Genomic DNA, 26,255 nt, shown 5'->3' with positions numbered 1-26,255 from the left:
ACGAGGAAAGAGTGGGCTGTATGAATGTTAAGAGGAACGAGTGGGCAGTACGGACAGTAAGAGGCACGAGTTGGCTTTTAATGACGGTAAGACAAAAAGTGGGTTGTATGGATGGTAAGAGGAAAGAGTAGACTGAATGGATGGTAAAAGGAAAGAGTGGGCGCTAGGATGGTAAGAGAAAGAGGGGTTATGAATGGTAAGACAAAGAGTGGGGTGTATGGATGGTAAGAGGAAAGAGTGGGTCTATGGATGGTAAGAGGAAAGAGTGGGTTGTATGAATGGTAAGACAAAAGAGTGGTGTGTATAGATGGTAGAGTAAGGTAATGGTAAGGAAAGAGTAGGCTGTATGGATGGTAGAGGTAGAGTGGGCTGTATGGATGGTAAAGGCAAGAGGGGGCTGTATGGATGGTAAGAGGAAGAGTAGGCTGAATGATGGTAAAAGGAAAGAGTGGCTCTATGGATGGTAAGAGGAAAGGTGGGTGTATGAAATGGTAAGACAAAAGAGTGGGGTGTATGGATGGTAAGAGGAAAGAGTGGGCTCTAGGATTGTAAGAGGAAAGAGTGGGTTGTATGAATGGTAAGACAAAAGAGTGGGGTGTTAGATGGTAAGAGGAAAGAGTAGGCTGTATGGATGGTAAGAGGTAAGAGTGGGTGTATGGATGGTAAGAGGCAAGAGGGGGCTGTATGAATGGTAAGAGGCAAGAGTGGGCTGTATGGACGGTAAGAGGCAAGAGGGCTGTGTCAATGGCAAAGGTAAAGAGTGGGGTGTTGAATGGTAAGACTAAAGAGTGGGGTATATGGATGGTAAGAGGAAAGAGTGGGCTGTATGAATGGTAAGAGGACAAGAGGGGGATGGCGGCTGGGCAGTACGGACAAGTAAGAGGCACGAGTTGGCTTTAATGACGGTAAGACAGATGATAATACTGTATACTCCAGACAGAGAGAAATGATAATACTGTATACTCCAGATAGAGAGATGATAATACTGTATACTTCAGAGAGAGAGATGATAATACTGTATACTCCAGATAGAGAGATGATAATACTGTATACTCCAGAGAGAGAGATGATAATACTGTATACTCCAGACAGACAGAGATGATACTACTGTATTCTGCAGACAGAGAGAGATGATAACTGTATACTCCAGACAGAGAGATATGATAATACTGTATACTCCAGACAGAGAGAAATGATAACTGTATACTCCAGACAGAGAGAGATGATAATACTGTATACTCCAGACAGAGAGAGATGATAATACTGTATACTCCAGACAGAGAGAGATGATAATACTGTATACTCCAGACAGAGAGAGATGATAATACTGCATACTCCAGACAGAGAGAGATGATAATACTGTATACTCCAGACAGAGAGAGATGATAATACTGTATACTCCAGATAGAGAGATGATAATGCTGTATTCTCCAGAGAGAGAGATGATAATACTGTATACTCCAGACAGAGAGAAATGATAATACTGTATACTCCAGACAGAGAGAGATGATACTACTGTATTCTGCAGACAGAGAGAGATGATAATACTGTATACTCCAGATAGAGAGATGATAATGCTGTATACTCCAGAGAGAGAGATGATAATACTGTATACTCCAGAGAGAGAGATGATAATACTGTATACTCCAGAGAGAGAGAGATGATAATACTGTATACTCCAGACAGAGAGAGATGATAATACTGTATACTCCAGAGAGAGAGATGATAATACTGTATACTCCAGATAGAGAGATGATAATGCTGTATACTCCAGAGAGAGAGATGATAATACTGTATACTCCAGACAGAGAGAAATGATAATACTGTATACTCCAGATAGAGAGATATGATAATACTGTATACTCCAGAGAGAGAGATGATAATACTGTATACTCCAGAGAGAGAGATGATAATACTGTATACTCCAGATAGAGAGATGATAATGCTGTATACTCCAGAGAGAGAGATGATAATACTGTATACTCCAGACAGAGAGAGATGATAATACTGTATACTCCAGAGAGAGAGATGAAAATACTGTATACTCCAGATAGAGAGATGATAATACTGTATACTCCAGATAGAGAGAAATGATAATACTGTATACTCCAGATAGAGAGAGATGATAATACTGTATACTCCAGAGAGAGAGATGATAATACTGTATACTCCAGAGAGAGAGATGATAATGCTGTATACTCCAGACAGAGAGAGATGATAATATTGTATACTCCAGATAGAGAGATGATAATACTGTATACTCCAGACAGAGAGAAATGATAATACTGTATACTCCAGATAGAGAGATGATAATACTGTATACTTCAGAGAGAGAGATGATAATACTGTATACTCCAGATAGAGAGATGATAATACTGTATACTCCAGACAGAGAGAAATGATAATACTGTATACTCCAGATAGAGATGATAATACTGTATACTCCAGAGAGAGAGATGATAATACTGTATACTCCAGACAGAGAGAGATGATACTACTGTATTCTGCAGACAGAGAGAGATGATAACTGTATACTCCAGACAGAGAGATATGATAATACTGTATACTCCAGACAGAGAGAAATGATAACTGTATACTCCAGACAGAGAGAGATGATAATACTGTATACTCCAGACAGAGAGAGATGATAATACTGTATACTCCAGACAGAGAGAGATGATAATACTGTATACTCCAGACAGAGAGAGATGATAATACTGCATACTCCAGACAGAGAGAGATGATAATACTGTATACTCCAGACAGAGAGAGATGATAATACTGTATACTCCAGATAGAGAGATGATAATACTGTATACTCCAGATAGAGAGATGATAATGCTGTATTCTCCAGAGAGAGAGATGATAATACTGTATACTCCAGACAGAGAGAAATGATAATACTGTATACTCCAGACGGAGAGAGATGATACTACTGTATTCTGCAGACAGAGAGAGATGATAATACTGTATACTCCAGAGAGAGAGATGATAATACTGTATACTCCAGATAGAGAGATGATAATGCTGTATACTCCAGAGAGAGAGATGATAATACTGTATACTCCAGACAGAGAGAAATGATAATACTGTATACTCCAGATAGAGAGATATGATACTACTGTATACTCCAGAGAGAGAGATGATAATACTGTATACTCCAGAGAGAGAGATGATACTACTGTATACTCCAGAGAGAGAGATGATAATGCTGTATACTCCAGACAGAGAGAAATTATAATACTGTATACTCCAGATAGAGAGATGATAATACTGTATACTCCAGACAGAGAGAAATTATAATACTGTATACTCCAGATAGAGAGATGATAATACTGTATACTTCAGAGAGAGAGATGATAATACTGTATACTCCAGATAGAGAGATGATAATACTGTATACTCCAGACAGAGAGAAATTATAATACTGTATACTCCAGAGAGAGAGATGATAATACTGTATACTCCAGATAGAGAGATGATAATACTGTATACTCCAGATAGAGAGATGATACTGCTGTATACTCCAGACAGAGAGAAATTATAATAATGTATACTCCAGATAGAGAGATGATAATACTGTATACTTCAGAGAGAGAGATGATAATACTGTATACTCCAGATAGAGAGATGATAATACTGTATACTCCAGACAGAGAGAAATGATAATAATGTATACTCCAGATAGAGAGATGATAATACTGTATACTTCAGAAAGAGAGATGATAATACTGTATACTCCAGATAGAGAGATGATAATACTGTATACTCCAGATAGAGAGATGATACTGCTGTATACTCCAGACAGAGAGAAATTATAATAATGTATACTCCAGATAGAGAGATGATAATACTGTATACTTCAGAGAGAGAGATGATAATACTGTATACTCCAGATAGAGAGATGATAATACTGTATACTCCAGACAGAGAGAAATGATAATAATGTATACTCCAGATAGAGAGATGATAATACTGTATACTTCAGAAAGAGAGATGATAATACTGTATACTCCAGATAGAGAGATGATAATACTGTATACTCCAGACAGAGAGAAATGATAATAATGTATACTCCAGATAGAGAGATGATAATACTGTATACTTCAGAGAGAGAGATGATAATACTGTATACTTCAGAGAGAGAGATGATAATAATGTATACTCCAGATAGAGAGATGATAATACTGTATACTTCAGAGAGAGAGATGATAATACTGTATACTCCAGATAGAGAGATGATAATACTGTATACTCCAGACAGAGAGAAATGATAATACTGTATACTCCAGATAGAGAGATGATAATACTGTATACTCCAGAGAGAGAGATGATAATACTGTATACTCCAGAGAGAGAGATGATAATACTGTATACTCCAGACAGAGAGAAATGATAATAATGTATACTCCAGATAGAGAGATGATAATACTGTATACTTCAGAGAGAGAGATGATAATACTGTATACTCCAGATAGAGAGATGATAATACTGTATACTCCAGACAGAGAGAAATGATAATAATGTATACTCCAGATAGAGAGATGATAATACTGTATACTTCAGAGAGAGAGAGATGATAATAATGTATACTCCAGATAGAGAGATGATAATACTGTATACTTCAGACAGAGAGATGATAATACTGTATACTCCAGATAGAGAGATGATAATACTGTATACTCCAGACAGAGAGAAATGATAATACTGTATACTCCAGATAGAGAGATGATAATACTGTATACTCCAGAGAGAGAGATGATAATACTGTATACTCCAGACAGAGAGAGATGATACTATTGTATTCTGCAGACAGAGAGAGATGATAATACTGTATATGTGTCCTGGTTACCATCAGTGTGTCTGTCCTGGTTACTGTGAGTGTGTGTGTCCTGGTTACCATGAGTGTGTGTCCTGGTTACCATGAGTGTGTGTGTCCTGGTTACCATGAGTGTGTGTGTCCTGGTTACCATGAGTGTGTGTGTCCTGGTTACCATGAGTGTGTGTGTCCTGGTTACTGTGAGTGTGTGTGTCCTGTTTACCATGAGTGTGCATGTGTCCAGTGATGCTCCACCAGTAGATCCCTCCAGCCTGTGAGGAGAGGAGGATAGGTGTGTTCCTCCAGTGTTTGTCCCCACCCCTCCGCTGCAGGAACAGCAACGCGTCCACAGGGGGCGTTGTCCTACACACATGCATCACATACACACTCAGTAAACATATGTTGAATACTGTATTTCAATTTGCAATAAAGCATTGATGTAAAAAAAAACACACACACACACACACACACACACACACACACACACACACACACACACACACACACACACACACACACACACACACACACACACACACACACACACAGAAGACTCACAGTGAGTGAGTGGCCCTCTGCAGGCGAACCAGGGGTCGCTGTGTGTCCAAGGTCCAGACGATGACCTCTCCATCATGGCTGCCCGTAGCAATGACCCCCAGGGCAGGGCAGTGGTCAACCACCAGGATGTCAGCTCTGTGTTGCTGACCTGACTTCCACGACATGTCTGCCCTCACAAACACATCCTTCACCAACACAAACAGTCATATTGGAACCAGATAATCACCAGAATAATATTCTCATTTGCATCTTGGTGCCAACATTGCGTTCATTCAAATGTGAAAACAAACCAAGTTTTCCACTGTATATCTATGGCTTTATATCTACCCATCTGAATACTCACGTGCAAAATTCTAGTTCCAAATTGTAGTGACTGATACTGTACATATAATAAGACCCAGAGGTCATACTCTGCATCGCTCACTGACATCATTTACATACACCCCCTCTTATCCAAGATGTTTTATTAGTGTTCTTATAAACCCCACCGGGTTCTGCTGACGTCGAACAATAAGAAACATCAGAGCAGATCTGTATATATACAAGTTGGAAGTTTACATACACCTTAGCCAGATACATTTAAACTCAGTTTTCCACAATTCCTGACATTTAATCCTAGTAAAAAGTCCCTGTCTTAGGTCAGTTAGGATCACCACTTTAATTTAAGAATGTGAAATGTCAGGATAATAGTAGAGAGAATAATTTATTTCAGCTTTTATTTCTTTCATCACATTCCCAGTGGGTCAGAAGTTTACATACACTCAATTAGATTTGGTAGCATTGCCTTTAAATGGTTTAACTTGGGTCAAAGCCTTCCACAAGCTTCCCAGAATAAGTTGGGTGAATTTTGGCCCATTCCTCCTGACAGAGCAGGTGTAACTGAGTCAGGTTTGTAGGCCTCCTTGCTCACACACGCTTTTTCAGTTCTGCCCACAAATTTTCTATAGGATGGAGGTCAGGGCTTTGTGATGGCCACTCCAATACCTTGACTTTGTTGTCCTTAAGCCATTTTGCCACAACTTTGGAAGTATGCTTGGAGTCATTGTCCACTGGGAAGACCCATTTGCAACCAAGCTTTAACTTCCTGACTGATGTCTTGAGATGTTGCTTCAATATATGTACCATCTATTTTGTGAAGTGCACCAGTCCCTCCTGCAGCAAAGCAATCCCACAACATGATGCTGCCACCCCCGTGCTTCACGGTTGAGATGGTGTTTTTTTCGGCTTGCAAGCCTCCTCCTTTTTCATCCAAACATAACGATGGTAATTATGGCCAAACAGTTCTATTTTTGTTTCATCAGACCGGAGGACATTTCTCCAAAAAGTACGATCTTTGTCCCCATGTGCAGTTGCAAACCGTAGTCTGGCTATTTTATGGCAGTTTTGGAGCAGTGGCTTCTTCCTTGCTGAGCGGCCTCTCAGGTTATGTTGATATAGGACTCGTTTAACTGTGGATATAGACACTTTTGTACCTGTTTCCTCCAGCATCTTCACAAGGTCCTTTGCTGTTGTTCTGGGATTGATTTGTACATTTCGCACCAAGGTACGTTCATCTCTAAGAGACAGAATGCATCTCCTTCCTGAGCGGTATGACGGCTGCATGGTCCCATGGTGTTTATACTTGCGTACTATTGTTTGTACAGATGAGCGTGGTACCTTCAGACGTTTGGAAATTGCTCCCAAGGATGAACCAGACTTGTGGAGGCCTACAATTTTTTTCTGAGGTCTTGGCTGATTTCTTTTGATTTTCCCATGATGTCCAGCAAAGAGGCACTGAGTTTGAAGGTATGCCTTGAAATACATCCACAGGTACACCTCCAATTGACTCAAATGTGTCATTTTCTGGAATTTTCCAAGCTGTTTAAAGGCACAGTCAACTTAGTGCATGTAAACTTCTGACCCACTGGAATTGTGATACAGTGAATTATAAGTGAAATATTCTGTCTGTAAACAATTGTTGGAAAAATTACTTGTGTCATGCACAAAGTAGATGTCCTAACTGACTTGCCAAAACTATAGTCTATTAACAAGAAATTTGTGGAGTGGTTGAAAAACGAGTTTTAATGACTCCAACCTAAGTGTATGTAAACTTCCGACTTCAACTGTAAATAGATATCATTCCTGAAAGTTCTCTTGTAAGGAAGGCTGGTAGCTCTGAGTGTAACCACATGGAGCAGACACGATAGTGACAGATAACATTGGGGTTGAGGTGTGGTGGACTCTTCACCTGAGAGTGCAATGTACGTGTTTATCCTGGCTGGCACACAATAACTTTTTATTGAAAAAGAAAGTGTAGGTGTTTTCTCACCTTAGCCCGTTTGATGTCATACTGAGCGACCTGCTGGCTCCACCCCACGGCCAGCAACTGGTTGTCATGGAGACAGATGACCCCTGTGACCTCTGAGAGGGTGACAGGCTCTAGCTTGTGTAGGTTGAGGCCATTCAGTAGGTTCCACACCTTTTAACAGACAGAAACAGCACATCATAGTAAACCACATCTGTGTCCATCTGAAGCTGTTCTAACTGAACCGTAGTGAAGGAGGAGGTCTTAACAGAGACTTGGAGAAGTCTCCTGCTTTTCCCCTTTTCTTCAGTTATCAGACATCAGTAACATGATTGGATAGGTGAAAGCACAGGCTCCACTGCATAGGCTGCACTAGCTTTTACCACAGGGTACCTTGATGGTTCCGTTGCGTGCGCCAGTGATGAGTCGTCTGTGGGAGGAGTCTAGCGCCATGCAGGTAATCTCCTCCTCTCCATGAGCACTGGTGATCTTCAGACGCAGCCTCCCTGTTTCTACGTCCCACACTGATACAGACGAGTCATCACATCCGGCGATGACCTACACACACATATAAACACCCACGACACACACACACACACACACACACACACACACACACACACACACACACACACACACACACACACACACACACACACACACACACACACACACACACACACACACACACACACACACACACACACAGATGTAAACATTTATACACATATGGACGTAAACACACACATACAGTATGCACACCCTCATGGCTGTGACAGTGTATAAGATTCCATACCTACCTGTTTCAGTGTGGGGTTGTAGAGAGCACAGGAGAGGGGGGCACCATGGCATTGTCTTCCTCCTCCTCCCTGCTCCTCCCCCCTCCCCCCTTCCTCCAGCCTCAGCCTGGCCAGGTAGTCTCGACAGGACACCAGGATATGGGGCGGAGTCTGCGACAGGAAGGGCGGGGCCACCAACAGGAAAGGGAAGTTGCCGTGCTCTGGGGCACGCCCTGGCTGCAGACAGGGGAACTGCAGGTGGACAGTCCTCAGACAGCGATTGGAGGAGATGTCCCACACCCTCAGCTCCTGCAGAGAGATAACCAGGTGGGTAAAACAAACTCAAACTGAAAGCTCCTGCACAAAGACAACCAGGTTGGTAAACAAACTCCATCTGAAAGCTCCTGCACAGAGACAACCAGGTGGGTAAACAAACCCCATCTGAAAGCTCCTGCACAGAGACAACCAGGTGGGTAAACAAACTCCATCTGAAAGCTCCTGCACAGAGACAACCAGGTGGGTAAACAAACTCCATCTGAAAGCTCCTGCACAGAGACAACCAGGTGGGTAAACAAACCCCTTCTGAAAGCTCCTGCACAGAGACAACCAGGTGGGTAAACAAACTCCATTTGAAAGCTCCTGCACAGAGACAACCAGGTGGGTAAACAAACTCCTTCTGAAAGCTCCTGCACAGAGACAACCAGGTGGGTAAACAAACTCCATCTGAAAGCTCCTGCACAGAGACAACCAGGTGGGTAAACAAACTCCATCTGAAAGCTCCTGCACAGGGACAACCAGGTGGGTAAACAAACTCCATCTGAAAGCTCCTGCACAGAGACAACCAGGTGGGTAAACAAATCCCTTCTGAAAGCTCCTGCACAGAGACAACCAGGTGGGTAAACAAACTCCATCTGAAAGCTCCTGCACAGAGACAACCAGGTGGGTAAACAAACTCCATCTGAAAGCTCCTGACAGGGACAACCAGGTGGGTAAACAAACTCCACCTGAAAGCTCCTGCACAGAGACAACCAGGTGGGTAAACAAACTCCTTCTGAAAGCTCCTGCACAGAGACAACCAGGTGGGTAAACAAACCCCATCTGAAAGCTCCTGCACAGAGACAACCAGGTGGGTAAACAAACTCCATCTGAAAGCTCCTGCACAGAGACAACCAGGTGGGTAAACAAACTCCATCTGAAAGCTCCTGCACAGAGACAACCAGGTGGGTAAACAAACCCCTTCTGAAAGCTCCTGCACAGAGACAACCAGGTGGGTAAACAAACTCCATTTGAAAGCTCCTGCACAGAGACAACCAGGTGGGTAAACAAACTCCTTCTGAAAGCTCCTGCACAGAGACAACCAGGTGGGTAAACAAACTCCATCTGAAAGCTCCTGCACAGAGACAACCAGGTGGGTAAACAAACTCCATCTGAAAGCTCCTGCACAGAGACAACCAGGTGGGTAAACAAACTCCATCTGAAAGCTCCTGCACAGGGACAACCAGGTGGGTAAACAAACTCCATCTGAAAGCTCCTGCACAGAGACAACCAGGTGGGTAAACAAATCCCTTCTGAAAGCTCCTGCACAGAGACAACCAGGTGGGTAAACAAACTCCATCTGAAAGCTCCTGCACAGAGACAACCAGGTGGGTAAACAAACTCCATCTGAAAGCTCCTGCACAGGGACAACCAGGTGGGTAAACAAACTCCACCTGAAAGCTCCTGCACAGAGACAACCAGGTGGGTAAACAAATCCCTTCTGAAAGCTCCTACACAGAGACAACCAGGTTGGTAAACAAACCCCTTCTGAAAGCTCCTGCACAGGGACAACCAGGTGGGTAAACAAACTCCATCTGAAAGCTCCTACAAAGAGACAACCAGGTGGGTAAACAAATCCCTTCTGAAAGCTCCTGCACAGGGGAGGAGGGGGGAGGAGCAGGGAGAAGGGGGAAGATGAGGGGGAAGACAATGCCATGGTGCCCCCCTCTCCTGTGCTCTCTACAACCCCACACTGAAACAGGTAGGTATGGAATCTTATACACTGTCACAGCCATGAGGGTGTGCATACTGTATGTGTGTGTTTACGTCCATATGTGTGTAAATGTTTACATCTGTGTGTGTGTGTGTGTGTGTGTGTGTGTGTGTGTGTGTGTGTGTGTGTGTGTGTGTGTGTGTGTGTGTGTGTGTGTGTGTGTGTGTGTGTGTGTGTTTATATGTGTGTGTAGGTGGGTAAACAAACTCCATCTGAAAGCTCCTGCACAGAGACAACCAGGTGGGTAAACAAACTCCATCTGAAAGCTCCTGCACAGAGACAACCAGGTGGGTAAACAAACCCCTTCTGAAAGCTCCTGCACAGAGACAACCAGGTGGGTAAACAAACTCCATCTGAAAGCTCATGCACAGAGACAACCAGGTGGGTAAACAAACCCCATCTGAAAGCTCCTGCACAGAGACAACCAGGTGGGTAAACAAACCCCTTCTGAAAGCTCCTGCACAGAGACAACCAGGTGGGTAAACAAACCCCTTCTGAAAGCTCCTGCACAGAGACAACCAGGTGGGTAAACAAACCCCTTCTGAAAGCTCCTGCACAGAGACAACCAGGTGGGTAAACAAACTCCATCTGAAAGCTCCTGCACAGAGACAACCAGGTGGGTAAACAAACTCCATCTGAAAGCTCCTGCACAGAGACAACCAGGTGGGTAAACAAACTCCATCTGAAAGCTCCTGCACAGAGACAACCAGGTGGGTAAACAAACTCCATCTGAAAGCTCCTGCACAGAGACAACCAGGTGGGTAAACAAACCCCTTCTGAAAGCTCCTGCACAGAGACAACCAGGTGGGTAAACAAACTCCATCTGAAAGCTCATGCACAGAGACAACCAGGTGGGTAAACAAACCCCATCTGAAAGCTCCTGCACAGAGACAACCAGGTGGGTAAACAAACCCCTTCTGAAAGCTCCTGCACAGAGACAACCAGGTGGGTAAACAAACCCCTTCTGAAAGCTCCTGCACAGAGACAACCAGGTGGGTAAACAAACCCCTTCTGAAAGCTCCTGCACAGAGACAACCAGGTGGGTAAACAAACTCCATCTGAAAGCTCCTGCACAGAGACAACCAGGTGGGTAAACAAACCCCTTCTGAAAGCTCCTGCACAGAGACAACCAGGTGGGTAAACAAAACCCTTCTGAAAGCTCCTGCACAGAGACAACCAGGTTGGTAAACAAACTCCATCTGAAAGCTCCTGCACAGAGACAACCAGGTGGGTAAACAAACTCCATCTGAAAGCTCCTGCACAGAGACAACCAGGTGGGTAAACAAACCCCTTCTGAAAGCTCCTGCACAGAGACAACCAGGTGGGTAAACAAACCCCATCTGAAAGCTCCTACACAGAGACAACCAGGTGGGTAAACAAACTCCATCTGAAAGCTCCTGCACAGAGACAACCAAGTGGGTAAACAAACCCCTTCTGAAAGCTCCTGCACAGAGACAACCAGGTGGGTAAACAAACTCCATCTGAAAGCTCCTGCACAGAGACAACCAGGTGGGTAAACAAACCCCTTCTGAAAGCTCCTGCACAGAGACAACCAGGTGGGTAAACAAACCCCATCTGAAAGCTCCTACACAGAGACAACCAGGTGGGTAAACAAACTCCATCTGAAAGCTCCTGCACAGAGACAACCAGGTTGGTAAACAAACCCCTTCTGAAAGCTCCTGCACAGAGACAACCAGGTGGGTAAACAAATCCCTTCTGAAAGCTCCTGCACAGAGACAACCAGGTTGGTAAACAAACCCCTTCTGAAAGCTCCTGCACAGAGACAACCAGGTTGGTAAACAAACCCCTTCTGAAAGCTCCTGCACAGAGACAACCAGGTGGGTAAACAAAACCCTTCTGAAAGCTCCTGCACAGAGACAACCAGGTGGGTAAACAAAACCCTTCTGAAAGCTCCTGCACAGAGACAACCAGGTGGGTAAACAAAACCCTTCTGAAAGCTCCTGCACAGAGACAACCAGGTGGGTAAACAAACTCCATCTGAAAGCTCCTGCACAGAGACAACCAGGTGGGTAAACAAACCCCTTCTGAAAGCTCCTGCACAGGGACAACCAGGTGGGTAAACAAACTCCATCTGAAAGCTCCTGCACAGAGACAACCAGGTGGGTAAACAAACCCCTTCTGAAAGCTCCTGCACAGAGACAACCAGGTTGGTAAACAAAACCCTTCTGAAAGCTCCTGCACAGAGACAACCAGGTTGGTAAACAAACTCCATCTGAAAGCTCCTGCACAGAGACAACCAGGTGGGTAAACAAAACCCTTCTGAAAGCTCCTGCACAGAGACAACCAGGTGGGTAAACAAAACCCTTCTGAATGAAATCAAAAAGTGGAAAACAAAAACCACCTGGGCCACAGCCAGGACAGAATACCTTGTGGTGTAGTACTGGTACTTCAGTCTAGGGATAGGTTTGCCTCTCTCTACCTGTCTTAGGTGAGGGCTTACAGCTTACCCGTGAAGCTACGGCCAGTGTTGTGTCTCTAGCCAAGCTATCTGGTGGTTATTGACTTACAGCATCTTTGGAGTAGCTGAGGACCTGTCCCAGTGGTTGGTAGATGACCACGTCCAGTACTGTGGTGCCGTGACCATGCAGGACCGCGACTGGCCGAGCGGTCATGTAGCAGTTCCACAGTTTGACCGCAGGGTCCAGACCACCCGTCACCAACAGGTTGAGAGACCTGCTGAAATCAAAGCACGTCACACCCTGCGGAGGAGGGAGAAAGGAGAGAAGAGAGAGAGAGTGAAAGAGGTTGGGGGAGGAGAGGGAGAGAGAGAACAGAGGAAGAGAGACAGACAGACAGACAGACAGACAGACAGACAGACAGACAGACAGACAGACAGACAGACAGACAGACAGACAGACAGACAGACAGACAGACAGACAGACAGACAGACAGACAGACAGACAGACAGACAGACAGGACAGCAGACAGACTTAGAGAAAGGGAAATTAGGATTTGTGGGTCACTAAAATAAAAGGTAGCGTGACTAAATATTCTAAAAATACTGCCTTTCCTATTAGTTTATAATGGTGAACTGTTGAGGACAGCTTAATTGTTCAACTGACCAAAGCTAGACTGTTTTATAGGAGCACTGCTCAGAAGCCATAGCAACCAATACAAAACACCCCACCCACTTTAATCACTTCCTCAGCAGGGCCAGTCACATTACATGTTTGCTCTCCAGCAAACGTTAATTATATCCTTTGTGTGTGTGTGTGTGTGTGTGTGTGTGTGTGTGTGTGTGTGTGTGTGTGTGTGTGTGTGTGTGTGTGTGTGTGTGTGTGTGTGTGTGTGTGTGTGTGTGTGTGTGTGTGTGTGTGTGTGTGTGTGTGTGTGTTTATATTGGTTATAGGGTGGGACTCGGCGACAGTAAGCAAGATAAAACACAGTTATGACTCAAAATAATTCAGACAAGTTGAGTTTCATCATTCTGCGGTGTGACTGTTGACCTCTGTGGTTATTCATTATCCTCCATTACTATTTTGTGGAGATAGCTACCATGACATAAACTGAATGGGTCGGAGCCGACATTTCAATTTGACCTGCGTCAAGGTCACTCAGCCATTCTCTGTCTACTATCCAACCCAACCTTGAGTCCAAATCTGATAAAGAATGAGGCTGTATGGTACATTACAAACTGGGTGGTTGAGCCCTGAATACTGATTGCCTGACAGCAGTGGTATATCAGACCGTATATCACGAGTATGACAAAACAGTTATTTGTACTGCTCTAATTACATTGGTAACCAGTTTATAACTGCAATAAGGCACCTCGGGGGTGTGTGGTATATGGCCAATATACCACGGCTAAGGGCTGTATCCAGGTACTCCGCTTTGCGTCGTACCGAAGAACAGTCCTTAGCCGTGGTATATTGGCCATATACCACACCCTCTGAGGGCCATATTGCTTAAATAACAGCTACCCTTTTTGTAGAATCCCATATAAATGGTGGCTTCATTGTGTACTCCATAGTAACAACACATGAAATACTCATAATAGTGTAGATACTGTGTTATATTATTACCTTATTGATTCTCCAAACATAGGGTTTTCTCCTGAGTGACACGTGCATGATGACCACTGAGGAGGTGTCGCTTCCTGATGATGTCATGATGAGGTCAGTGTGGGGCTCGAAAATGATCCTGTTGATTGGTTCCTGGTGGACTGTGGGGATGTGTTGGTAGGAGACTAGGCGGCTGTGGTCACCAATATCCTGTTAGGAGACATGTTCTCACCATAATTTGGGCTCCCGAGTGGCTCAGTGGTCTAAGGCACTGCATCTCAGTACAAGAGGCATCACTACAGTATCTGGTTCGAATCCAGGTTGCATCACATCTGGCCGTGATTGGGAGTCCAATAGGGCGGCGTACAATTGGCCAGGATAGGCCGTCATTGTAAATAAGAATTTGTTCTTAACTGACTTGCCTAGTCAAATAAAATACCAGTAAACCAACCCTGGTCCAGCAGAAATCTGAAGAACACACATTAACTTTTGGTACCAAGGAACACATAACACAGTACCAAGACAAATAACTACCCTAGAAGTGCCCGTAACACACGTAGCAAGGTTACAGAACAGATTTTACTGTCCATTGGTTGGAACGTCATTTTGTCTTTTGCCTTTCCCAACATCCCCCAGACACACATTTAGAGGCACAGGTCAGTGCAGCGCCCCTGGATAGAGAGCAATGGGGGCATAATTATATCCTCCTGATTCCTGCGTACAAGCAAAAATTAAAGCAGGAAGCACCAGTGACTCGGTCAATAAAGAAGTGCTCAGATGACGCAGATGCTAAGCTACAGGACTGTTTTGCTAGCACAGACTGGAATATGTTCTGGGATTCTTCTGATGGCATTGAGGAGTACACCACATCAGTCACTGGTCTCATCAATAAGTGCATTGATGACGTCGTCCCCACAGTGACTGTACGTACATACCCCAACCAGAAGCCATGGATTACAGGCAACATCTGCACTGAGCTAAAGGGTAGAGCTGCCGCTTTCAAGGAGCGGGACTCTAACCCGGAAGAAATGCACTCCGACGAACCATCAAACAGGCAAAGCGTCAATAAAGGACTAAGATTGAATCGTACTACACTGGCTCCGACGCTCGTCGGATGTGGCAGGGCTAGCAAACTATTACAGACTACAAAGGGAAGCACAGTCGTGAGCTGCCCAGTGACACGAGCCTACCGAACAAGCTAAATTACTTCTATGCTCGCTTCGAGGCAAGCAACACTGAAGCATGCATGAGAGCATCAGCTGTTCTGGACGACTGCGTGATCACGCTCTCCGTAGCTGATGTGAGTAAGACCTTTAAAGTGCTCAACATTCACAAGGCAGCAGGGCCAGACGGATTACCAGGACGTGGACTCCGAGCATGCGCTGACCAACTAGCAAGTGTCTTCACTGACATTTTCAACATGTCCCTGACTGAGTCTGTAATACCAAACATGTTTCAAGCAGACCACCATAGTCCCTGTGCCCAAGAACACTAAGGTAACCTGTCTAAATGACTACCGACCCGTAGCTCTCACGTTTGTAGCCATAACGTGCTTTGAAAGGCTGGTCATGGCTCACATCAACACGATTATCCCAGAAACTCTAGACCCACTCCAATTTGCATACCGCCCTAACAGATCCACAGATGATGCAATCTCTATTGCACTCCACACTGCCCTTTCCCACCTGGACAAAAGGAATACCTATGTTAGAATGCTATTCACTGACTACAGCTCAGTGTTCAACACCATAGTGCCCTCACTAAGCTAAGGACCCTGGGACTAAACACCTCCCTCTGCAACTGGATCCCGGACTTCCTGACGGGCCGCCCCAGGTGGTAAGGGTAGGTAACAACGCATCTGCCACGCTGATCCTCAACACAGGGGCCCCTCAGGGGTCCGTGCTCAGTCCCCACCTGTACTCGCTGTTCACTCATGACTGCATGGCCAGGCATGACTCCAACACCATCATTAAGTTTGCCAACGACACAACAGTGGTAGGCCTGATCACCGACAACGATGAGACAGCCAGGGAGGAGGGCAGAGATCTGGCCGTGTGGTGCCAGGACAACAACCTTCACCAACACACTATCATTGTCCAAACACACCAAGACAGTTGTGAAGAGGGCACGACAAAGCCTATTGCCCCTCAGGAGACTGAAAAGATTTAGCATTGGTCCTCAGTTCCTCAAAAAGTTCTACAACTGCACCATTGAGAGCATCCTGAATGGTTGCATCCCTGCCTGTTATGGAAACTGCCCGGCCACCGACCGCAAGGCACTACAGAGCGTAGTGCGTATGGCCCAGTATATCACTGGGGCTAAGCTTCCTGCCATCCAGGACCTCTATACCAGGTGGTGTCAAAGGAATGGCCTACAAATTGTCAAAGACTCCAGCCACCCTATCCATAGATGGTTCTCTCTGCTGTCGCACAGCAAGCGGTATCGGAGCGCCAAGTCTAGGTCCAAAAGGCTTCTTGAACACTCACGCCAGAACAGTTTATCAAATGGCTACCCAGACTATTTGCATTGCCCCCCCTCTTTTACGCTGCTGCTACTCTCTGTTTATTACCTATGCATAGTCACTTTAACTCTACCTACATGTACATATTACCTAAATTACCTCGACTAACCTGTGCCTCTGTCACGTTCTGACCTTAGTTCCTTTGTTATGTCTTTATTTTAGTTTGGTCAGGGAGTGAGTTGGGGTGGGCATTCTATGTTGTTTTTCTATGTTTTGTTCTGTTGGTAGATTTCTATGTGTTGGGGTTAGTATGGTTCTCAATCAGAGGCAGGTGTCAGTCGTTGTCTCTGATTGGGAGCCATATTTAGGTAGCCTGTTTTTCATTGTGTGTTGTGGGTGATTATTTTCTGTTTAGTGTTTTTGTTTGCACCTTACAGAACTGTTCGTTTGTCGGTTTGTTGTTTTTGTTTGGTATTCATTCTTTATTAAATGATTATGAATATGTACCACGCTGCACTTTGGTCCTCCTCTTCCAACCACGACAAGCCTTACAGCCTCCGCACATTGACTCTGTACCTGTACCCTCTGTATATAGCCTCGCTACTGTTATTTTACAGCTGCTCTTTAATTATTTGTTATTTTAAACTTAACACCTATTTTTCTTAAAACGGCATTGTTGGTTAAGGGCTTGTAAGTAAGCATTTCAATGTAAGGTCTACACCTGTTGTATTCGGCGCATATGACAAATACAATTTGATTTGATATTTGATTAAGTGACTTGCTCAAGGACACAGCGGCAGGATATGGAACGTGGGTTGCCAGTTCAGCCACCCAGTCCGGGGCTTGAACACCCAAACTTCAGGCTGCTGGTCTGTCTCTCTAACCTCTAGGCTATTGGCATTATAACTGTGTGCCAGTTTTTGTTTCAGTCCAGCACAGAGTGAATGAAGAGTGAATGGGGCCTACCTGCATGTAAATCCTCTGTGGGACATTGTCCTCAGTGAAGGGGCTCTCAAACAGTCCATTGTGGAGTTGGAGGAACCACAACAGATGGATCCCTCCCTTTTCATCTCCCCACAGCAGCAAAGAGCGCCCCCCTGGAGACTGGGAGGGATTACAACAGATCTCAGGGGAAGACAATGTGAACATAACTACCATAACTATAAAAACATCCATCATGGTTCATGAAAAGACAAGTAATTGAACGTTTAGAATGAGTCAAATGTACGTTAGTTTGACAGAGTACTGAAGCCGTACCTTTATGTCATGCCAGTAGCAGAGAGAGGTTGGAACATTGGGGAACCCTGTTTAGAGATGAGAGAACAACAGGGACATAAAGTCAGAACCCTGTTCAGAGATGAGAGAACAACAGGGACATGAAGTCAGAAACCTGTTCAGAGATGAGAGAACAGCAGGGACATAAAGTCAGAAACCTGTTCAGAGATGAGAGAACAACAGGGACATAAAGTCAGAAACCTGTTCAGAGATGAGAGAACAACAGTGACATAAAGTCAGAAACCTGTTCAGAGATGAGAGAACAGCAGGGACATAAAGTCAGAAACCTGTTCAGAGATGAGAGAACAACAGGGACATAAAGTCAGAAACCTGTTCAGAGATGAGAGAACAACAGGGACATAAAGTCAGAAACCTGTTCAGAGATGAGAGAACAACAGGGACATAAAGTCAGAAACCTGTTCAGAGATGAGAGAACAACAGGGACATAAAGTCAGAAACCTGTTCAGAGATGAGAGAACAGCAGGGACATAAAGTCAGAAACCTGTTCAGAGATGAGAGAACAACAGGGACATAAAGTCAGAAACCTGTTCAGAGATGAGAGAACAACAGGGACATAAAGTCAGAAACCTGTTCAGAGATGAGAGAACAGCAGGGACATAAAGTCAGAAACCTGTTCAGAGATGAGAGAACAGCAGGGACATAAAGTCAGAAACCTGTTCAGAGATGAGAGAACAACAGGGACATAAAGTCAGAAACCTGTTCAGAGATGAGAGAACAACAGGGACATAAAGTCAGAAACCTGTTCAGAGATGAGAGAACAACAGGGACATAAAGTCAGAAACCTGTTCAGAGATGAGAGAACAACAGTGACATAAAGTCAGAAACCTGTTCAGAGATGAGAGAACAACAGGGACATAAAGTCAGAAACCTGTTCAGAGATGAGAGAACAACAGGGACATAAAGTCAGAAACCTGTTCAGAGATGAGAGAACAACAGGGACATAAAGTCAGAAACCTGTTCAGAGATGAGAGAACAACAGTGACATAAAGTCAGAAACCTGTTCAGAGATGAGAGAACAGCAGGGACATAAAGTCAGAAACCTGTTCAGAGATGAGAGAACAACAGGGACATAAAGTCAGAAACCTGTTCAGAGATGAGAGAACAGCAGGGACATAAAGTCAGAAACCTGTTCAGAGATGAGAGAACAACAGGGACATAAAGTCAGAAACCTGTTCAGAGATGAGAGAACAACAGGGACATAAAGTCAGAAACCTGTTCAGAGATGAGAGAACAGCAGGGACATAAAGTCAGAAACCTGTTCAGAGATGAGAGAACAGCAGGGACATAAAGTCAGAAACCTGTTCAGAGATGAGAGAACAACAGGGACATAAAGTCAGAAACCTGTTCAGAGATGAGAGAACAACAGGGACATAAAGTCAGAAACCTGTTCAGAGATGAGAGAACAACAGGGACATGAAGTCAGAAACCTGTTCAGAGATGAGAGAACAACAGGGACATAAAGTCAGAAACCTGTTCAGAGATGAGAGAACAGCAGGGACATAAAGTCAGAAACCTGTTCAGAGATGAGAGAACAACAGGGACATAAAGTCAGAAACCTGTTCAGAGATGAGAGAACAACAGGGACATAAAGTCAGAAACCTGTTCAGAGATGAGAGAACAGCAGGGACATAAAGTCAGAAACCTGTTCAGAGATGAGAGAACAACAGGGACATAAAGTCAGAAACCTGTTCAGAGATGAGAGAACAACAGGGACATAAAGTCAGAAACCTGTTCAGAGATGAGAGAACAGCAGGGACATAAAGTCAGAAACCTGTTCAGAGATGAGAGAACAACAGGGACATAAAGTCAGAAACCTGTTGAGAGATGAGAGAACAACAGGGACATAAAGTCAGAAACCTGTTCAGAGATGAGAGAACAACAGGGACATAAAGTCAGAAACCTGTTGAGAGATGAGAGAACAGCAGGGACATAAAGTCAGAAACCTGTTCAGAGATGAGAGAACAACAGGGACATAAAGTCAGAAACCTGTTCAGAGATGAGAGAACAGCAGGGACATAAAGTCAGAAACCTGTTCAGAGATGAGAGAACAGCAGGGACATAAAGTCAGAAACCTGTTCAGAGATGAGAGAACAACAGGGACATAAAGTCAGAAACCTGTTCAGAGATGAGAGAACAACAGGGACATAAAGTCAGAAACCTGTTCAGAGATGAGAGAACAACAGGGACATAAAGTCAGAAACCTGTTGAGAGATGAGAGAACAGCAGGGACATAAAGTCAGAAACCTGTTCAGAGATGAGAGAACAACAGGGACATAAAGTCAGAAACCTGTTCAGAGATGAGAGAACAACAGTGACATAAAGTCAGAAACCTGTTGAGAGATGAGAAAACAGCAGGGACATAAAGTCAGAAACCTGTTCAGAGATGAGAGAACAACAGGGACATAAAGTCAGAAACCTGTTCAGAGATGAGAGAACAGCAGGGACATAAAGTCAGAAACCTGTTCAGAGATGAGAGAACAACAGGGACATAAAGTCAGAAACCTGTTCAGAGATGAGAGAACAACAGTGACATAAAGTCAGAAACCTGTTGAGAGATGAGAAAACAGCAGGGACATAAAGTCAGAAACCTGTTCAGAGATGAGAGAACAACAGGGACATAAAGTCAGAAACCTGTTCAGAGATGAGAGAACAGCAGGGACATAAAGTCAGAAACCTGTTCAGAGATGAGAGAACAACAGGGACATAAAGTCAGAAACCTGTTCAGAGATGAGAGAACAACAGGGACATAAAGTCAGAAACCTGTTCAGAGATGAGAGAACAGCAGGGACATAAAGTCAGAAACCTGTTGAGAGATGAGAGAACAGCAGGGACATAAAGTCAGAAACCTGTTCAGAGATGAGAGAACAACAGGGACATAAAGTCAGAAACCTGTTGAGAGATGAGAGAACAACAGGGACATAAAGTCAGAAACCTGTTCAGAGATGAGAGAACAACAGGGACATAAAGTCAGAAACCTGTTCAGAGATGAGAGAACAACAGGGACATAAAGTCAGAAACCTGTTCAGAGATGAGAGAACAACAGGGACATAAAGTCAGAAACCTGTTCAGAGATGAGAGAACAACAGGGACATAAAGTCAGAAACCTGTTCAGAGATGAGAGAACAGCAGGGACATAAAGTCAGAAACCTGTTCAGAGATGAGAGAACAACAGGGACATAAAGTCAGAAACCTGTTCAGAGATGAGAGAACAACAGGGACATAAAGTCAGAAACCTGTTCAGAGATGAGAGAACAACAGGGACATAAAGTCAGAAACCTGTTCAGAGATGAGAACATAAAGTCAGAAACCTGTTCAGAGATGAGAGAACAACAGGGACATAAAGTCAGAAACCTGTTCAGAGATGAAAGAACAGCAGGGACATAAAGTCAGAAATTGAACTGATTGCAAAAACAAAAGTTCTACTTTGAGTCTTTCTAACAGTTGGTTAGATACCAAACAAGTGGATGTCCTCAAAGCAGCTGGCCGTGGACACGTCAACAAAGTGGAGGTCCCTGCTGCTGGTTGCTATGGCGACCTTGTGGACTTTGGGCAGGTAGACAGCATCAGTGGTCCAGCCCCTGAACCTCCTTCTGTTAACCCCTTGCTCTGCAGGGTCTCCAGCCAGCTGAGGAGATACATCGAAGAAAGAGAGAAAGTGAGTGTGTGTCTGTCTTTGTGAGTGAGTGAGTGTGTGTGTGTGTGTGGCTTATCAGCTCACGCACCTCCAGAGTCTTGAGGACTTGTAGTCGGTTGTTCCACACAGTCAGCAGCCCCCTCTTACTGACACTGACGTAGCGGAGGGGGGGAGGATGGGGAACAGCCACTACACAGATAGTGGGCTCCTGCTGTAAGGGGGAGAAGAGAAAAGTTTAGAGGCGAAGTGAGAGAGTGGCTGATGAGAGAAAGAGAAATAGAGGTCAATGGAGACTGCTGCATACTTATGAATGAACATACAGTATGAGCAATTAACTACTTATTACATAGTTATTAACACACTCTATAAGCAATGACTAGACAGGCGTCCCTCACCTTGTTGTGTGAGCAGTGTTTGATGAGTGGCTCAGTGTCTAGTAGAGCGTCTCTTGGCCTGGAGGTGTGGTCTCTCTCTCTGCACTGCTGCAGCAGGTAGCTACACAGGTCCTCCCACTCCACATAGCCATCACATGACACGTCAATCTATTGGAAATGAGAACATGTTCTTATTTCCTAAGGGTAAACTAACAAAAAACAGTTAAACTGTATGGCACAGCCAGAAGAGGACTGGCCACCCCTCATAGCCTGGTTCCTCTCTAGGTTTCTTCCTAGGTTTTGGCCTTTCTAGGGAGTTTTTCCTAGCCACCGTGCTTCTACACCTGCATTGCTTGCTGTTTGAGGTTTTAGGCTGGGTATCTGTACAGCACTTTGAGATATCAGCTGATGTAAGAAGGGCTATATAAATACATTTGATTTGATTTGATGTAACAAAGAGTCATAGTCACCTCATTGAAGAACCTCTCCAGCCATCCGCTCTGGCTGTCTGGACCAATCACAGCACTCAGAGCATTCTGGAACTCCTCCAGACTCATCCCTCTTTCTCCTCCTCCCTTTTTCCGTGCACCTCTCCAACTCTGCCGGGACCCCCTGTCCGAGGTTGTGCGACGGGTAAATGCATCCCTCAGCAACAGCAGGTGTTTAAGTCTGAGTTCCTCCTGAATACAGGCATTCTGGCCTGCATCACTGTGGAGTGGAGTAGTATGTAGATATTTCATAAAAAAATCTGCCATTTCCAGCTACAATAGTCATTTACAACATTAACAATGTCTACATTGTATTTCTGATCAATTTGATGTTATTTTAATGGACTTTTTTTTGCTTTTCTTTCAAAAACAAGGACATTTCCAAGTGACCCCAAACTTTTGAACGGTGGTGTAGATTCATATACTGATCATTATTGAGAGTACTACTGCATAATATGAAAGTCTTACAGAATATGAACATATAGCACACCCCTGTGGCAGCAGTGAGACTGCACACTTTGTGACCAATTTCAGACTACAATACTTTTTATTTCTTTATTTTACCGTTATTTTACCAGGTAAGTTGACTGAGAACACTTTCTCATTTACAACAACGACCTGGGGAATAGTTACAGGGGAGAGGAGGGGGATGAATGAGCCAATTGTAAGCTGGGGATGATTAGGTGACCATGATGGTATGAGGGACAGCTTGGGGATTTAGCCAGCCAACATTTTGATGTTATCAATTTGTTATTATAACTTAAAATAATAGAGTTGATGCAACTTCTCATTTAGATTTGAGTCATTACCACATAAACATTAAGTAATAATGACTTTTCATTGACACTGAGTTCAACTTACTAAAAGTATTTGATTTAAAAATGCCTTGGGTTTTATAGTGAACTAACCAAGCGCTTGATTTGCTGTGGTAGGCTTGCTTTCTTTGTATTGTATGGATTTTAGAGGTTCTTGAAGAGAGATTTGAGAGGGTGAGGGAGACTGCTAGGACCAAAACCCCCATATCGTGTGTCGCCAACCTTGATGAGGACAAGCCTTGTGTGGCCATGTTGCCATGGGAAACCCCAGGAAAATCGGTCATGTCTCCACATTCTCCTCCCTCTTCCTGGTTCATCAAGGCACGCATGAGTGCTCCTTTTAGATCAGGGTAGTTCTCACGATCAACTCACCGCACAGCCAGGTAATCATTGATATGCAGTCAATGAGACATTTTTTACTCCAAAAGGGTTTGGAAAAATACTTTAATTAGCTCTACTCTGAGAGATATTTTCATATAGAAATTGTAAAAAAAATGGTTCTGTTGATGATAATGATATTTTGATAACATTATTATCTGTGGAATTGAAATAACAGGATTCAGAAAAAATTAAGCCGGAATACAAAAGCTGACGTGTCAACTTCTACTAATGCTAAACATAAAATATGAATGTAGACTTTATTTAAAATCTTGAGTTATATCCTTTATATTGTTCTTAAAATACAAAACTCACCAAGAGCTGCTGCTGGAGGTTTCCCTCTCGTAGACCTCCCATGGATCACTGATACCTCTTAGGGTTCCCATTCCTACACACCTAACCTTTCTGTCGGTCTATCAAACTAGTCTAGCGCTAAGTCCATTGTGTGTTGCTAAACGGAGTGAATTTTCACTCTGAACCTTTAAGCTTTAAAAACAACCTCACTCATAGCTTTAGATCTTCCCTCTGGACTTAGCCTCAGATGAGCCCCTCAAAACCTTCGGGCCCAAGTTCCTCTGTTTATGTGTCAGAGTGTGAAGGATGCTGAAACACAAACTGACCTTACAACAGCCTAAGCCCAATCTGATACCTCTCTCTCCCTCCTCTAGGTTTAAATAAGAGTCTTTGTCTCTCTCTTTCCCTTTGTCTTTCGAGACAAACCCAATTTCAGGTCAAACAAAGCTGCTTCTTTTCAGACAGGGTGGAATGCTCAGCTCCACAGATCAGTACATCATCCATCACAGGAGTTAGACCACAGGGAGAGAAAGTCAACACATCCTCAGTGGAGGACCAAGGAGACTATCCACAATCTAAATGGGCACCAGGGTGTCAAGACAAGTAATCCTCCAGAAGTTAATGATTTGAAGGAAGAGGGAAAGAAGCCTCTCAGTCTGTAGCATACCGATCCATAAAGCTTTCCATTTGAAGTCTTAGAAATCTCAACCAGGCTAAAGAGATCCAAGATCAGGAGGTGCATAAGATCCTAAATGTTACTCAAAGAGTGGAGGTGTGTACAGGTTTCTGTCTGAGAGTGTAAGTCAAACAAAGGGACAAGCTCTGGCTAATGATAAACCACTAATGTCTCAGTAACAGATTACTGAGCCATTAAGCTAAAGCCATGGCAGAGAACCCAGGTCCCAGGTCACTTTACCATTAACTACCCCACTGAGACCATGCAACATGGTTTGGTGTGTGGGGTGGTATGTACAGTATGTGTGTGTCGATTGTACATTATATCTTGTGTTCTCTGTATCTCGTTCAAAGTTTGATGTTTGAATACCGGAGCCCATACTATCGGTAGGCCTTTTTAGGAGGGGGCCCATACGAGAAAAAAATCCATATTTCTTTTTTTTTTATATATATTTTTTTTCACATGTATTTTAAATTTGGCCCATATAATGTATTTAAAACATTTTTTGTATACATTTCAAATACATTCCAACATTTATCACGGAATGCATTTAAAATGTTTATATAAATGTGTATAAAATGCATATTACAATATATGTTAAACGCATTGTAAAATGTTTTTAATGTATTTCAAAATACATTCAGAAATACATTAAAGAATATATTTTAGAATATATTTTCACATGTATTTATCGATATATTTGCAAAAAAAATGTTTTGATGTATTTGGAAATGTTGTATAAAATATATTCCAACATGTATTCCGACGTGTATGTTGTAATAAATATATTTATTTTATAAAAATGTATAGCAAGTATGAAGATCTGGCCATATCATATTGTAACACAATGTTGACTTAACAATTTAACTTTAACAGACTCTTCAGTATCACATCAGTCTCTGTAAGGACCAACGGCGGACAGGAGAACCAGGTACGGGGAGTCAGACATTTATTCGGGAACAGACATAGAACAAGACAGGAACAGCGTCAGCACACAGGTAACACGGACATATGACAAACAATGCAGCAGCGGGGAACAGAGCTGGGGAACTGACAAATATAGGGGAGGTAATAAACAGGTGATTGAGTGACTCCAGGTGAGTCCAATATCGCTGAAGCGTGTGACGAGGGAAGGCAGGTGTGCGTAAATGATGGTGACAGGAGTGCGTAATGCAGGGCAGCCTGGCACCCTCGAGCGCCAGGGGGGAAGAACGGGAGCAGGCGTGACAGTCTCATTAAAACTGTAGAACTGGCAGTATACAAGCAAAGCTTTTAATCATAGAACACAACATAACACATGAACTGGCCTGACAATCCATCTCATTGGAAGCCCAAAAGCACTAAGAGA

This window comes from Salvelinus namaycush, chromosome 4 (genome assembly GCF_016432855.1).
Source record: "Salvelinus namaycush isolate Seneca chromosome 4, SaNama_1.0, whole genome shotgun sequence".
In the NCBI taxonomy this organism is placed as follows: domain Eukaryota; kingdom Metazoa; phylum Chordata; class Actinopteri; order Salmoniformes; family Salmonidae; genus Salvelinus; species Salvelinus namaycush.
This window is presented reverse-complemented; position numbering follows the sequence as displayed.